Below are 18,238 nucleotides of genomic sequence, written 5' to 3'. Positions count from 1 at the left end.
AGATGATGTTTTCCAAGGTTAAACTGCTATTATTCAAAGCAATTGAATAATATATTTTTAATACTCTCTGTTAGTTCTTTGGCTGCTTTCACAGGTACTATGTTGAGGCATTATTCACGGGTGGAGACAGAAGTGTCATAGTGGTGAGTCCTCTTGGTCTTTGGGTAGTTGCTCTTCAGTCTCTTAATAATTGTTGTATTGCTTGTTGGATCCCACAAGTATGTCCTGACCCACTCCATTCCCTTAGCCCACTTGGAAACGTCCAGAAATAACATTTCTTTTAGAGCCACTCACAAGACAGCTTCTGCTTCCTGTTTTAAAATATCTTAAAATTTACTTTAATTGAATGGTGTCTAGAGAGAGACAGATGTAGGCCTGGGAAGACCCAGGAAATGAGAAATAACTTAGGGAAGAGGAAAAAGCATTCTCCAACCTCCAAACTTAAAATAGAGCAATATAAATAGGCACAAATATATAACTTTAATTCCTTAAATAAATATATTATCTCTATTTGATAAGTGACTTTAGTACATTACCCAGCTGAAATCTTTTGCCAAAAATACCATAGGATAGAGCGGCTCTCTCTTTTGACGGCGAGGCCTGGTTTTACTTACAGTGTCAATGGTGTCTTTTTATAGCCAATCGCCACCGTCTTTTGTCTCGGATGTGGTCAGTGCAAGGGAAAAGTACGATGATTTTCGGTCAGGACCTAACTGACAACATGCTCCCTGGTTCTCAAAAGAAAGAAAAAATAAATTTTGTCTTAAAACACAAAAAGTAAGGTAAGTACATCCTAAAAAATTCAAATGAAGCACCCCCCTCCCAAGCATTAGCCACCCTTAACAGTTTGCTGCAAATATAGTATTTCCTGAATTATTTAGCGACGCACATTAAATGTGTATTCAGATTGTTTTCTTAAACTTATTTTACAAAATAAAATCATACTATGCATGCTGCCCTGCAACTTGCCATCGTCTCCCCAATATATCCCAGTCCTATTTCCAAGCCAAAGCACATAAACCTACCTCCTTCTTTCTGATGGCTGCATAGCATTCTTCAGTATGGATCTGCAATGAAGTTTTTAACTCTACTAGGAGACATACAGGTTGTCCACTTTTCACTATCACAGATATTATAAATATTCAGCAATAAGCTTCCCTTGTTCATATGTTTTTGCAGATCCGTGCCAATGTGTCAATGTACCAAATTCTTAGACATGGCCTTGCTCAGAGGACATTGTATTTAAAATTTTTGTATGAGGCCAAATGGCCTCCCCCAAAAATTGTACCAATATACCTTCCAACAAACACAGATGTGAGTGTTCAAATCATACCCTTGTTCTGGGACCTTCCTATTTGGCTCTCCACTTTCATGAAGCTAATGCATGTTCAATCATTCATCAACGACAATTGTCTTTGTTCTGACTGACCTTGCAGCTTAATTCTTACGGGTGCTGCAAAAGACCAAGTTTTAAGTGTTCAGTTAATGAAGTTTCTGTAAGCTATTCTTCTTACATGTCGATGATTATCTTCCAGACCTAGATGCCTTTTATTTTATTGTTTTTAAAGTAAAAACAGGCAAAGATGTTCATCAAACTTGATCACAAATGACTTATTTCAACAACTGAGTCCTGCCATAAATCATCATTTATGGATTGCCCCGGGTCATGCCTTTGGTTGGAGGGCAACACAGTATGCATGAAAAACTCCACCAGTCTCTTTTACTGCTATCTGTTTCAGCACAAAATCACCACAAGACAATAGCTTGGTTGTCATAACACTGTGTATTGATTTTTTAGTTATTTACCTCACATGGGGTACAGTTTTAGCAGGAGCATATACTCTCCAAGCCTCTTATTTCATTACATAGTCAGAAGTCTGGATCCCTCAACTATCTCGGACACTTCAAATTTCAGCTCTGAAACCCCAAATCCAGGGCTTTCTGATTTACATCACACAGGTGCAGCAGCAGCCTCAGATGATCTTCAGAAAGCTAAATCTCTATGTTCGTTAAAATTGGCAAAATTTCTACATTCTTCTTGCACTAGTTGTAAGACACTCTACTGTGACTTATATAAAGGACATTACCTAATAGCATTTGTTTTTGTCATCAAAGAAATGCTCTGTTTGAGTTAGAGAGAGGTCATCAGTTTAGGGAGGAGAGGACAGCGGTATATGGAGGCAGTCATGCTTCTAGGCTGAAGGCTCCTAGTCTGAACGCCTGTTTCAGCATGAAGGGGAAATGGCTGGCTTCTGCTTCTCTTCAGAAAAGACTGCCAGGCTCAGCACGTGAGAAATCAGCCATCCTGTAAGATCAGAGCGTGCTGTTCTCTGAGGGGCTCAGGTAGGATGGCTAACCATCTGGGTTTGCCTGAACTGTCCCAGTTTTAGCACTGAAAGTCCTGTAACCCAGAAAACCCCCCTTAGTTCCTAGAAAACTCATAGGATTGGTCACCCTCGTAGTGCAAAGAGGCTCAGCTACATCTATTACTTTGTCATTTTGTAGAAATGACAAAATGGTTATTAAAAATTGTGGCACATTTTAACATTGACATATAACAACAAAATAACCTACTTTAAACACCCCAAATGTACAATACATTATGCTTGTGCTAGTCAAAAGATAATTTCAGAATTTTAAACAATATTAATGTACGTGCAGCAGTCCAGTAATGACACAAGTTAAAAATTGTAAGGTGGACATCTTCCTTCATTCTTGTTGGTCTGTCTCTGTGACCACAAGAACAGCTTCATAAGGTTGAAAGAAATCTACTACATAATAACATTCTAAGTGAAAGAAGCATCATAGGGAAAAGCCGAACCGTGAAACTAAACAATAAGGAAACAGCACATCAGGAAGGACCTTGACTAGATGCTTAAGAGTTTATACTTTTTACTGAAGAAAATAGGGCACAGTCAAATAAGTTTGAACAGAAAAGGAAATTCTCATTGTTAAATATTAAGAAGATTCCTCAAATCCACATTCACAATCTCACCTCTTAAATCAATATCCTCCACTTGTGGAGGATGTATACAAACCTTCAACATATACAGACAAAGATAATTGTGTATTTTTTCTCAACCCACCACAATTAGAGTTTATGTGGAAACTAAAATCATATATGCAGAATTTCAGTTCATTCATTTAATATTCATTCACTAAGCATAAAATTTTGAGAACCTAGAATACATAGGACACAGAATTAAGCACTGTGGATAGAAAGGTGAAGAAGAAATAGGTCATTTTCCTGAAGAGTTCACATTCTAATGTAGAAGACAGGCAGCCAGGAAGTAATTACCATGGCTACTAATTAGTAATAATAATAATTAGGTAGGAAGGTTTACAGGGCCTCAAAAAAGACAGCAAGTAAGAATGGTATGGTCTTCATAAAAAGTATGATCCTTGACCAAAGATTTGAATTAGAAATGTGGTATGTTGTATGGGAATTAGGACAGCATAATATCTTTCAACTGAAACAACATATCAGAGTAATAGAACGCAGAATACAATGCTGACGCAAACAGGATTGTGCACTCAGTGAATAGCAAGTTATGGGTTTGGTTGCCAAACTTCCAGGGCCATAGAATAAATACCATTTCACATATTAAAAAAAAAAAAGAATAGATTCATATAGAAGGCACATCTAAATGTAAAACCCTCTGTGAATATGAGCCCTGGGCCGTGATAGGCTGCTGGCGGAGGTGGGCTGGCGGGTGTGAGTCAGTGGGTATCTCACCATTAAAGTGGCAAAATGCAAGAGACTTGGGAGGGTGGATTACCAAGGGCAAGGTAAGCAGGCAACAGGGGAACACTGAAGAGAATTTAGAAATAATAATAAAACTGACCGAAAGCTGATCTGCTTTTTGTTATCACTACTTCTGACATTTCTAAAACATGTCAATGATAAAATACTCTTCACTCCCCCCCAAAAAAACACTCTTCCCTGGGGGAAGGAAAGTACTAGGAGTTTGGGATTAGCAGATGCAAACTATTACATATAGGACAGATAAACAACAAGGTCCTACTGTATAGCACAGGGAGCTATAGTCAATATCCTGTGATAAACCATAATGGAAACGAATATGAAAAAGAATATATATATATACACACATGTATAACTGAGTCACTTTGCTGTACAGCAGATATTAACACAACATTGTAAATCAACTATACTTCAATAACATTTTTTTTAAAATACTCTTCCCTGAAAAAAAAGGTCATTGGTCTATGTTCTAAACAATAGTAGTTATTGTCGAGTTTTAAGAACATATATAAGCTTTGCCTTAGCCCATTTGTTTATCACTTATACTTTGGTAAGCATTATGCTTTATGTGGAGACTAATTTGGGAAACTCCCAATTATAGCATTGACCCCCAACACACTCAGCTATGCACTTTTGTTTTGAGATTAAGTTCAAACCATTCAGGATCGTTCAAGCTTTCTTTGGTGTAGTGTGTGTGCCTCCAGAGCTTGTGATACGATTTTAGGTGCATTTAGATGCCTTTAGATGGTAAATTTGACATTAAGCAATGAGGGAAGAAGCAGAGCCTGAGTTACTTAAATTCCATCACTCTTTGCGACCTCTTAGAGTTTTTACTGAAAACTGAAATAGCGTGCCTATTGTGAAATACATTTTTTATTGGTAAGTGCAAATTTTACTTCACATGTGAAATATCTTTAAAATTTATACCAATTCTTTTTTGTTTTGGCTGCGTTGGGTCTTTGTTGCTGTGCATGGGCTTTCTCTAGTTGTGGTGAGCGGGGGCTACTCTTTGTTGCAGTGTGTGGACTTCTCATCACAGTGGCTTCTCTTTTCGCGGAGCATGGGCTCTAGGCGCGTGGGCTTCAGTAGTTATGGCTCGCGGGCTCTAGAGTGCAGGCTCAGTAGTTGTGGCGCACGGGCTTAGTTGCTCCATGGTATGTGGGATCTTCCCGGACCAGGGCTCGAACCCGTGTCCCCTGCATTGGCAGGCGGATTCTTACCCACTGCACCACCAGGGAAGCCCTATATTAATTCTTTTTAAATACTTAGACGTTATAAAAAACTAAAGAACAAATCAAGAAAATTATTATTACTGATTATTACAGAAAATAATCTTGTAAAGATTATTTAGAGGATATGGGATGTTAAATATGTTAGTATTGGGTTGGCCAAAAAGCTCCTTCATTTTGGTGGGGGTTTTTAGGTTTTTTTTTTTTTTTTTTTTTTTTTTTTTTTGATGTGGACCATTTTTAAAAATCTTTATTGAATTTGTTACAATATTGCTTCTGTTTTATATTTTGGTTTTTTTGGCCGCAAGGTATGTGAGATCTTAGCTCCCGGACCAGGGATCGAACCCGCACCCCTTGCATTGGAAGGTGAAGTCTTAACCACTGGACCGCCAGGGAAGTCCCTGTCCCTTGGTTTTTAAGTAAAAATAAAAGACACATTTTTCATTTTCGCCAAGAACTTTATTGAACAACGTATTTACCCTTTTTGTTCCACTACCTTCTGCCATTTTTCAGGCAACTTCATAATTCCATCTTCCCAAAACTTTTCACCTTTTTGAGCAAAGAACTGTTCCAGGTGCCTTTTAGAGTCTTCCAGGGAATTGCAATTTTTTCCATTAAGAAAATTTTGTAAAGACTGAAATAAATAGAAATCCGAAGGTGCCATGTCTGGTGAGTACAGCAGATGAATAAGAACTTTCCAGCCAAGCTGTAACAGTTTTTGCCTGGTCGTCAAAGAAACATGCGGTCTTGCATTATCCTGATGGAAGATTATGCATTTTCTGTTGACTAATTCTGGACGCTTTTCATCGAGGGCTGCTTTCAGTTGATCTAATAGGGAACAGTACTTGTTGGAATTAATTGTTTGGTTTTCCGGAAGGAGCTCCTAATAGAAGACTCCCTTCCAATCCCACCATACACACAACATCACCGTCTTTGGATGAAGACCGGCCTTTGGTGTGGTTCGTGGTGGTTCATCTCGCTTGCCCCACGATCTCTTCCATTCCACATTATTGTACAGTATCCACTTTTCACTGCCCATCACAATTTGTTTTAAAAACAGAACGTTCTCGGGCTTCTCTGGTGGCGCAGTAGTTGAGAGTCCGCCTGCTGATGCAGGGGACACGGGTTCGTGCCCCGGTCCAGGAAGATCCCACATGCCGTGGAGCGGCTGGGCCCGTGAGCCATGGCCGCTGAGCCTGCGCGTCCGGAGCCTGTGCTCCACAACGGGAGAGGCCACAACAGTGAGAGGCCCGCGTACCACAAAAAAAATAAACAATTTTAAAACAATTTTAAAAAAATTAAAAAATAAAATAAAATAAATAAAAAATAAAAACAGAACGTTTTCGTTATGTTTAAGTAGAGAATCGCATGAGGAAATACGGTCAAGAAGGTTGTTTTCGCTTAACTTATGTGGAACCCAAACATCAAGGCAACTGACATAATCAAGCTGGTGCAAATGATTTTCAAAGCTTTATTTGCATATTCTGAGTATGTCAGCTATCTCCCATGTGGTATAACATTGATTGTTCTCAATTAATGTCTCGATTTGATCGCTATCAACTTCAACTGGTCTACCCAACTCTGTGGAACATCCTCCAGTGAGAAATCTCCAGCACGAAACTTCGCAAACCGCTTTTGACATGTTCAGTCGGTCACAGCACCTTCTCCATACACTGCACAAATCTTTTGCATTTCAGTTGTGTTTTTACCTTTCTTGAAATATTAAAACATAATATGCCAAAAATGTTGCTTTTCTTCTTCAATCTTCAGTATTAAAATGGCTACACAAAAATTCACCAGTTTTGATGTTTTTCTAAATGCACGCTGATATGACAGCTGTCACATACAATCTAACAAAATTGTTTCAAATGAAGTTAAAGACAACTAAGAGCTACTAGAGCCATCCTATGGAAGAAAAGCCAAATGAACTTTTTGGCCAGCCCAAAGTTTGCATGTATCTTCTTTAACATTAAATTTTCCTTCTATTTTGTTTACGTCTTTTGCATATGGGTCAAGTGGCTTGCTCAGGATCACACATTCAGAAACTAAATGAGCAGAAACTTAAACTCCGTTCTTTTGATTCTGACATCAGTACTTCCCACAACCTCGCAATCATCTTTCACAATCTGTTTGTGCTCATTTTTCAAGTGTAATTCAAGGTCGAAAAGATTTGGGTCTAGAAGTTCAGCTGCAAAAGAATCTATTGTTTAAAGTGCAAAACAATAAAAACAAATTTTATTTTGTACACAAAGGCAGCCATGGTTCTCCCAAATGTTTTCTTTTTCTTTTTTTCCAATATAAATTAATGTCTGTGAGACCTTCCAGACAGCGCCTCTATAAACTGTGGGCCCCTCTGGAATGCTCTTCAGTGAGTACACAGGAGAGCTTGTTGGGAGCTAGACCAGAAGCAGGAATATTCAGGGGTTAGTGCCCCATCCCTGCAGGCTCATGGACGAGGTGAGACCCACACAGGGTCCCAACAGTTAATTGCAGTGGTTGGGGACAGACCCATAGCAGACACTTGAAGATGTACTGTATTGTACATCTGCATGGCCAGCTCCAACTTGGTCCAATATTTAAATAGACCCTAGGCATTGTCAAAGAGTGTTCCATTATGCTGGTAATGACACCATCAGGTGGAGGGGTTTTACATGTCCAGTGAAGGCATAGGTTGTTCCAAACTTTTCCATTTTCTTCCCAGGCTAGCTCTACCATTTAGTGATGGGTCATATCGATACCATGATACTCTCTGCTTCTAAGGACAGACATTTATGGGGTTTTTCCTCCCCCGAGGGGCGGGAACATAAAATACGTCAATATGAACACTTTATATTTATTACAAAAGCATGGTAAACTAAGCTGCATGTTTACCTTTAGCTTTAATTTATTGAGACATTCTGGTCTAGCTAGTGTGGGCCCTCAATGAACAGTTTCTGAACATTTTCTGCTCTTACCTTTGAAAAGCTTGTATAACTTAGCTTGAGCAATTTGGCTTGCTTCTTTACTAATTTGTAAAAGAATGAACTCAAAATGTCAGCTGTGTGAAGAGTGAAATATTTTAACAGTGTATTAATAATTCAATGGATAACATAACTCTGTCTTCACTGGATGATTTTTCTACTCATTCCCAGGACCTGTGCTCAATTCTGACATACAGGAATGGTCGTGGAAGGCTCGTGTACACTTGGCATATGCTCCTTCTTTGGCATCATTTAGTATATCTAAACCCAGTGTTGTATCCTGAGGCAGACAATGTTTTCACCATGGGGTTTTCAATATATTAAAAGATATCTTCCAGCAGCATACCAGAATGCAGACCTGCTGGGTTCTCCCTGGATCTCACAGCGACTCTGGAATGTCTGGGCCGTCCCCCACTCTGGCTCTGTCCTCGGGCAGGCAGCCCTCTTGTCCCCTCCTCCCATGACAAAATTCACCTTCTCTTTATTTCATGTGGTCCTTTAATTCAGTAGACAGGCTGCCTGTTATTTATTTTCTCTGTTTGTGAATTGATTTTTTTAAATTTTGAACTTCCCTTTAGGAGTATATTTTAAAGCCAGAATCAGTCAGGATTTCACCTTTAGTAATTTAAGAAATTGACTTTCCTAGTTTTAGCTAGTGTATGCAAACAGAAATCAAAACGTATTGCTACCAGTGAAAATTAAATGATATTAAATTACAAAATGTGAAACAGGCAAAATATTCACTAATATCAAACGCAAATGAGTTGATCTCTTGTTTGTTATTCAGTAATATAAGGGAGGAAAAAGCTAGCCTCCATTTTTACCTCAAAGAAACAATAAAATAGAGCAAAATATATCCAGACCAAAGCAATTCAGGTCTTGGCAAAATTGGTCTTTCTAGATCAGCAATAAAGAAGGAACATGGGGTCTTGATGACATTATAACTTCACTTACTAATAATTATACGAAAATAGGAATTATTCAATATAGTACTCAAGCCACAGGTTTTTTTATTTGGGGAAAAAGATAAGTTAGATCCTGTTTTCCTACCTTACGCCAAAAAAATGTGTAGGTAGATCAAGGAGTTGAATATGTAAGCATCAAGCCATAAATAGAAAAAAACAGAGTTGCATATCTATCAGGTTCTATTCATCAAGCAGCATATCTCCCTAAATGAGAAATAACTTCCTAATTTTAAGAGCAGTGTCAGAAACTCAGAGGAAAGTAGCAGCACATTTAACAGCATTAAAATGTTTGAAATCTATATGAGACTATAAACAAAATTAAAAGACCAACTAGAAGCTGGAAAAAGATCACAACAAATATGATAAGTGGTAAATATCTTTACCAAATAAATGCCTCCAGTAGAAGTAAGAAAACCATCAAGGATCAAACAGATCAATAGGCAAAAAATATAGACGATTCTTAAAAAAAAAAAAGAAAGAAAAAATAACTAACAGGCAAAAATACATTTAGCCTCACCTGTATGCAAATTAATGTAATAACAAATGCCATTTTGCCTAATACAAATAGTGTACAGTATTTAAAATTAATTATACAATAAGCAATTCTGGTCAAGGTTCAGTAAGATGAATTCTTGTTCATTATGGTGGGTGTGTAAATTTTTAATTCTGTGGAACTAGTTCAATAGTGTATACCAATAATCTGGAAAGTGGTGATATTCTTTAATGAAAAGGTATCTTTAAACTGACTGCATCCTTGTGATGTTGTTTAACATGTTGGATCCACTGGTTGATTAGACGCGGGTTCAGGATTTTTTCTTTCTTAGGCAAGGGCACCGCCTCTGTGCTGCTGTGCACTGCATGTGTCATCACCTCAGGAGGCACGGCACATCTGGTTGTCCCATTCTCAGTACTGCCATGTAGCACGAGTAAACCACTCAGCCTTTATATGTGGGATGTAACTCTATTCCTTTTTGACATATGTAAGATAATCAAAGTCATATAAAAATTATCTCAGAAACTACAAACATAAGTTCTATTTGTAAAATATGTAGGGGAGTGTTTTTTCTAAAGTGTGGTGTCAATTTTTTTTTTTAATTTTACTGAAGTATAGTTGATTTACAATGTTGTGTTAATTTCTGCTGTACAGCAAAGTGATCCAGTTATACATATATATTCTTTTCCATTATGGTTTATCAGAGGATATTGAATATAGTTCCCTGTGCTGTACAGTAGGACCTTGTTGTTTATCCATCCTATATATAATAGTTCGCATCTGCTAACCCCAAACTCCCAATACTTCCCTCCTCCACTCCCCCCACTTTGGCAACCACAAGTCTGTTCTCTATGTCTGTGAGTCTGTTTCTGTTTCATAGATAGGTTCATTTGTGTTGTATTTTAGATTCCACATATAAGTGATATCATATGGTATTTGTCTTTCTCTTTGTGACTTACTTTGCCTAGTATGATCATCTCTAGGTCTGTCCATGTTGCTGCAAACAGCATTATTTCATTCTGTAAAAAAAAATTTCTTTAATGTCAAGCATGTGGTTAGTCATATATACTTTTTTGAATACTTCAACTTACAAAGTGATTGATTCAAATTTGGTACAATTAGAATGCCATCCAGAGAAGTCTTCTTTCAACGTTCTAGACCACATGAAAGAATAATCATTAAGATGCGTGAAGCCAGGACGTTTCTAAAAACTTAACTATAATGCATTGGATTTTGATTTGATTATCAGTCCAGGAATTTTCCAATATCAAATTCTACCACTCAGACTAAGGAAGGGCTCTTTCCATATATTCCGTTTATCCTCATTTACTCTCTGTAATGGCAGTTCTGGCTCCTAGGTAACCCTCTCCAATCTCTGTACTACATGAAATAAGCTGTTTGCCTCTCCTTAGAAGAGCTGAACGGGACACATCCATACATGAACTGGTAGGGTTTTAATGGATTCCTCTTCTGGGAAAGGGGCACTATCCCACATCACATTATAAGCTCCATGGTCCTAGGCATGATTTTAAAAGTGTTCTTAAAGATGTATATATATATATGGTGGATTCTCAACCACTGCGCCACCAGGGAAGCCCTATACATCTTTATTAAAATAGATCTTTATTGGAGTTTCATTGCTTCACAATACTGTGTTAGTTTCTGTTGTACAACGAAGTGAATCAGCTATATGCATACATATATCCCTATATCCCCTCCCTCTTGAGCCTCCCTCCCACCCACCCTATCCCACATCTCTAAGTCATTGCAAAGCACCGAGCTGATCTCCCTGTGCTATGCTGCTGCTTCCCACTAGCTATTTTACATTTGGTAGTGTATATATGTCAATGCTACTCTCACTTTGCCCCAGCTTCCCCCTCCCACCCCGTGTCCTCAAGTCCATTCTCTATGTCTATGTCTTTATTCCTGCCCTGCCACTAGGTTGATCAGTACCATTTTTTAAGATACCATATACGTGTGTTAGCATACGGTATTTTTTTTCTCTTTCTGACTTACATCACTCTGTATGACAGACTCTAGGTCCATCCACCTCACTACAAATAACTCTATTTTGTTTCTTTTTATGGCTAATATTCCATTGTATATATGTGCCACACCTTCTTTATCCATTCATCTGTCTATGGACATTTAGGTTGGTTCCATGTCCTGGCTATTGTAAATTGTGCTGCAATGAACATTGTGGTACATGTCTCTTTTTGAATTATGGTTTTCTCAGGGTATATTCTATTTTTAGTTTTTTAAGGATTCTCCATACTGTTCTCCAGAGTGGTTGTATCAATTTACATTCCCACCAACATTGCAGGAGGGTTCCTTTTTCACAACACCCTTTCTAGCATTTATTGTTTCTAGATTTTTTGATAATGGCCATTCTGATGATAAATATACATCTTTAGGGCTTCCCTGGTGGAGCAGTGGTTGAGAGTCCGCCTGCCGATGCAGGGGACACGGGTTCGTGCCCCGGTCTGGGAAGATCCCACATGCCGTGGAGCGCTGGGCCCATGAGCCACGGCCACTGAGCCTGCCCGTCCGGAGCCTGTGCTCTGCGACGGGAGAGGCCACAACAGTGAGAGGCCCGCATACCGCAAGGAGAAAAGAAAAAAAAAGTCAATTCCTTAGGTACACCTTTGCTAACCCCTAGATGAGTTCAGGCTGCCCTGTTCTTAGCTGTAGTAACTATTAAAGAATTGCATACTTATTTTATTTAGACTGTAATCTACATGAGAACAGGAGACTGGTCTTTTTGGTTCATCATCTCTTATCACAGTGCTTAGCACCTAGTAAGAGCTCAGTAATATTTTGTGAAGGGAATCAATCAAAGAAAAACATCCATCAGTAATTTTAAATGAAATTCTCCTTGTATAATGGTTCTCAGCCCTGGCTGCACGTTACAATCACCTATGAAGTTGGTTTTTTGTTTTTTTTTTTAACAATACTAATGTCCATCCCAACCATAGACTTTTTTTTTAAAGGACTCTATTTTTTTGGAACAGTTTTAGGTTCACAGAAAAATTAAGAGGAAGGTACAGAGACTTCCCATATACCATTTCACTCATCTATAAGCATATGTAAATGTATATATACATGCATCATAATCAAATACATTATTGCCATTATTATTTTGAACAAACTATTAAATCAATTAAGAATAAGAAAAATGTAATAATAGTATTTAACAATAAATAATAAATTTAAAAGAAAAATAAAAGTTTTTGTTTTACCTTCACTTAATCCTTTGATGTTCTTCCTTTCTTAATGTAGATCACATTTCTGACCTATATTATTTTCATTCTCTCTAAAGAACTTTTTTAACGTTTCTTGCAAAGCAGATCTACTGGCAGCAAATTCCCTCTGTTCTGTTGGTCCAAGAAAGCCTTTATTTCTCCTTCAGTTTTGAAGGATAATTTCACACAGTACAGAATTCTAGGTTGGTGGTTTCTTTTCACTCAACACTTTAAATATTTCACTCCATTCTTGTCTTGCTTGCATGGGTTCTGAGGAGACATTGGGTATAATTCTTATCTTTGATTCTCTATAGATAAGATATTTTTTTCCCCTATAGTTTCTTTCAGGATTTTTTCCTTATCTTTGATTTTCTGTAATTTGAAAATTATGTGCCCAGGTGTAGGGTGTTTTTTGGCATTTATCCTCCTTGGTGTTCTCTGAGCTTCCTGAATCTTTGGTTTGGTGTCTGACATTAATTTGGGGAAATTCCCAATCACGGTTTCAAATATTTCTTCTGTTCCTTTCTTTCTTCTCCTTCTGGTATTTCCATTGTGTGTGTCACACCCTTTGCAGTTGCCCCATAGCCCTTGAATATTCTGTTCTGTTTTTTTGTTTTTCAGTCTTTTTCTTTTTAGGATTCTATTGAGATATCCTCAAACTCAGAGAGTCTTTCCTCAACTGTGTCCAGTCTACTAATGAGCCCATCAGTGACATTCTTCATTTCTGTAAGAGTGTTTTCTATCTCTAGCATTTCTTTTTGGTTCTTTCTTAGGATTTCCATCTCTCTGCTTACATAGCCCATCTGTTCTTGCATGCTGATTACTTTACTCGTTAGAGCCCCTAGTATATTAATCATGTTATTTTAACTTCCCAGTCTGATAATGCCAACATTCCTGCCATGTCTGGTTCTGATGCTTGCTCCATCTCTTCAAATTTTTGCCTTTTGGTGTGGCTTGTAATTTTTCTTGATAGCTGGACATGGTGTACCAGGTAGAAGGAATGGCTGTAAATGGGCCTTTAGTAATGTTGGGGGGAGGGGGCAGTGTGGTGAGGAGGGGAAGCTTTCCGTTGCCCTGTGTCCTGTGATTAGGTCTCAGTCTCTTAGTAAGCCTCTGCCTCTGCACTGTGAACTTCACAAGTGCTTCTCATCCCCACTCCCTCCCCCTTAGGTGGAACAGGCTGGCTACAGTGGGCTGGAGTTGGGTTTTCCCTTCCCCCAGGTCAGTTATACTCTACTTAAAACTAGTTTCTTCTGAGGGCAGGTGTTAAGAAGAACAGAGTGCTCTGGCATATTTCAGAATGGTTCCTTTTCCCCTCCCCCTCCTGGAAGCCTGAGGGGATTTTTCTCTGCTGTTTACTGTGGAACCTGATCAAGCTCCTGGAGGTAAATCTCATAATACTGTGGCGGTCCCCCCCCCCCCCAATGGGGTCCTCAATTCCTCATTACAGTTCAGGTTTTCCTACCCAGCACTGGCTCCTGTAGCCATTTTGCCTGGTGAATCTCTGCTCCATTAAGCTGTTATTCTCTGTACCTGCTTGTTGGTCTCTCTAATCTTGCAGGCAGTGGTTTACCCTGTGTCCTATCTCTCTTAGGGATCCTAAAAGAGTTGTTCGTTTCTCAATCTGTTCAGGCAGGGTGTCTCCTTGTGGCTGCTGCCTTGCCTGGGTGAGGTAACATGAGGTTTTATTCTTTTCCTGCAGACAGAAGAATGGGCTCTGTGGACCGCATTGTTTTGTCTTGACACAGTGGATGGTGGGAAATTCTTGGTTAGGAGGGGTTGGAATGGACAGGTCTGGGAGGCAACAGCCATCTTTCCTTTTGGCTACCCCCAAGTCCAAGTCCAGCCTTCAGTCTTAGCTGCTTGGTCTCAAAGTTTAAGGCAAGTCCCCACTCAGCTTGTTGCCTTCAAGACACAGCTAGTGTCCCCAATAGTAGCCATCACTTTGCTGGCAGAAGTATTGTGCCAGAATACCCAACTTTGTGCCTGAATAGTTCATTCTCATATCTTCAGGGTCTTCCATGGTCCAGGCCCTATGCTAAAGATTTGAGTATGTCCACACATTAACTCCCTAGATTGTGAATACCACCCTGCAAAATAACTATTACTGTGCCATTTTACAGATGAGGGAGCTTGAGCTCAGAGAAGCTAAGTAATTTGCCTGTGGGCACATGCATCTTCTGATTGTGAGGCCATGGATGTAGCCACGTCAGACAGACCTGGGATCAAACCCCAGCCTCGCCACTGACAGGCTGTGCAAACTTGGCACACCTGTCATCTTCCTTAGGTTCCATTTCTTCATCTGTAGGGATGAATTGTTATGGAAATCAAACAACGTACAGGAAAGTACAAGTAAGATACCCAAACATGGTAGGCACTTCATAACTAGTCTGTCTGTTCATTTTCCCTTCCTCCCTATTCTTTCCAACAGGAGTAAGGTAGGCAATCAGATGTGAGCTCTAAAACGGAGCAAGGTCCACCATTCCAGCTCCTTTGGAGTACTTCCAGCTCTGGGCACTCACTGCTACACGGTGACACTCCTTTCCTGATTGGACAATAAAGCCCTTTCTCACACGTACCTTCCATTAGATAGAAAGGTAAGTATCAGTATTCCCAGATGGTAAATATGCTGAGATACAGAAACACTTTTACGAGGGAGGAAACTTCTTCCCAGGAAATTCATAGTTCTTCAAGTGTCCAGCGGGATTTGAATGCCCAGAGACAGGAGATGGACTAGGCCAGCATGAGGTCAGCGTCTTCACTGTGTTCTTCTCACATACCTGTAAAAGAATTGTACACTTTTTAAAAGTTGATCTCAAAAACTTTTGTTATTTCTTGCACATTACAGAAATTGGCATTTTAAAAGAAAACTTTCACATCATTCTTTTAAATACTTTTAAAATTCTTTTAAATACTCAATGGAAAGTAAACACCATGCACTTTGATTCCCATTTAAAACATATTATGAATGAACTCATCTTTAACAGTTAAAAATTTTACATAATTCTTTTTTCTCCTTGAACTCAGAATTTTACATAAAAATATACATTTATATTTCAAAGTTTTGAAAACTGATTACCTTATCATCCTTATCTGCAACTAAAACATGGGAAAATTGACTTAAATTTAGCTAAAACATCATAATTATAAATTTTATGTTTCTTAAACATAACATTTCAAGTTACATTATATGTTTCATATTTAAATTATATTAAAGTATGTATGTATTTCTTAATGAAATGACTGGGGCTTTTGCTTTTCAATTAGTTCTATAGCTGTGATAAATATGACTGATTATTAGAATGAAACAAGGGTCAGCATAATTTCTATTCCTCTTTCCATTTCTATATATGTAAATCATTAGAAAATATGTTTATATATATCAGTGGGTGGAAATGGGAGAAATTTTGTTAAGTAATGTCATTCAACTTTTAAAATATTCTTAAATATTTTAAATCCTATTTAAAATATTTTTAAGCCCCAAATCCTATCATCATCTAATGCTATGCTGTGTCCCTAACACATAAATGTCTAACTAATGAAAAACACAAAGCCTTGCCTTCAATTTATGGTGTCTTGATTAATATTAATAACTAATATTTCAGAGTACCCTTTGGTGCTCCAGAGGCAAAGAAGCATAGTAAGAAGGGAAATGGGTAAGGTGCATTCCTTCTGTAAAGTAAGAGAGGCAGGATTATAAAGGGAGACAAAAGGAAAAGCTTCATGACACAGGGGTTGTAGACACACTACCAGACAGACATAGGGGCTTGTTTTCTTATGACAGCAAGCTGGGCTAAGGACATGGACTTGTACTACGTAAAGCAAAAGTAGACAGAAACAGTCTTACAATATGTAAAGCAAAAGTGGAAAGAATTACAAGGATAAATAGACAAATCTGTAATTTCAATGGAATATTTTAATATGCTCATCTCGGTAATTAATAGGACAAGCAGACCAAAAAATCACCGAGGGGTACAGATTTGAAGAGCACATGTAACGCACTCGATGTAACGCACATGGTGTGTCTGCAACAACCATCTGCAAAATATACATCCTTCACATCACACCTGGAATATTTACAAAAATTGCCTCTACAGTAAGGCCATAAGTCAAATCTCAACAATTTCAAAGCATTAGCTATAATGCAATTAAGATAGGAATCAATAATAAAAACATAATGGAAAATCCATCCTCCCCAGTGACACGTTGAGAAAAGAAGCACAGCTGGTGACCTCAGAGATGTGGAAGCTATAACTTCTTCCCATGGGATATATTAGGATGATTTTGAGTACCTGTCCACTCAGAGTCCCAGAATTCTTGAGTAATCCTCAATCCAAATCAGTAAGAAAAGAAAAACCCAGTAGAGAAATGGGCAAAGTCTCGAGGAAGGAGTTCTCAAAAGAAGAAATCCAAAAGTCCAGTAAACATAGGTTTGACATCAGGAAAATGCAAAGTAACACCACGATAAGATACCACAGGACACTGGTCAGACTGGCAAAAATTGTAATGACTGTCAAACCAATTAGAGTAATCTCACACACTACTGGTGGGAAGGAGAATTGGAGCAACCACTTCAAACACCAGTTTAGCACGATCCAGTAAACTTGAAGATGGCCACAAACAATGATTTAGCTGTCCCCCTCCCCGAGCAACTTGTGCTCATGCACACCAGGAGACACATATAAGCATTTTTCACAAACGTCCCATACCAGAAACAATCCAAATGTCCATCACCCGTAGAACGGGTAAATAAATTCTAGTGGAACATATAATAAAATGCAATGCCACATTGAAATCAATGAATGCATCTTACAAACATATAGTTAAAATGAATCCAGTTTACTTTTCTGCAAACTCTATTGAACCTAACGTGTATACAGAAAACTATACAAGTTATTGTTGTACAGCTCAATGGATTTTCACAAAGTAAACATACTCTTGTTACCAGCACTCAAAAAGAAATATATTACCCCATTAGATGATGAGTTTCTTTAGAGCAGGGATAACCATGCCTTTCTTTTCTTGTTTTGTATCCTTTACACAATGCTTGGACAGAGGGGAAGCTCTATAAAGTTTGTTGAATGATACAGAGCTCTTTTGATTGGTACCACCAAGTCAAATAGATGACCTTGGGTACAGGGGATTTTAATATGTCCACATCTTATTTTCCTACCTTTTTAATAATAGCCCCTTGTATTTTCATTACCTTTTGACTTACTAACACCTTGCACACACACTCTCATTTCACCCTCGTAACAATCCTAAAAATAGACTAAGCAGGTATTACTTATCCCTCTGTCACAGTTGTGGAAATTGAGTCTCAAAAAAGCTGAACGTGTTGGCCAGTCAGGTGGATACCAGATGGGCCTACATGAGGATGCCCAGGTCTCCTTTGTCTTGATGCATCATTCTTTCTCCTACATGACACTGGTCTAGTCAGCTGGACTCATTAGCCTCCAAAGGGCATCTTCCAGCTCCAAGAACCCATGATGCTTTGGGGTCACAGACTCCAAAAAGGAGTTGAATATGACCTATCTGGGACCAGAGGGAGGCAAATGCAGCAGGGAGTGTACCAAGCAGTCCTTG

Source organism: Aethalodelphis obliquidens, unplaced genomic scaffold (assembly GCF_003676395.1).
Source record: "Aethalodelphis obliquidens isolate GAN/ISIS:26980383/991018 unplaced genomic scaffold, ASM367639v1 scaffold26, whole genome shotgun sequence".
In the NCBI taxonomy this organism is placed as follows: Eukaryota; Metazoa; Chordata; class Mammalia; order Artiodactyla; family Delphinidae; genus Aethalodelphis; species Aethalodelphis obliquidens.
The sequence above is the reverse complement of the archived record's forward strand: the minus strand, read 5'-3'. Positions refer to the sequence as shown.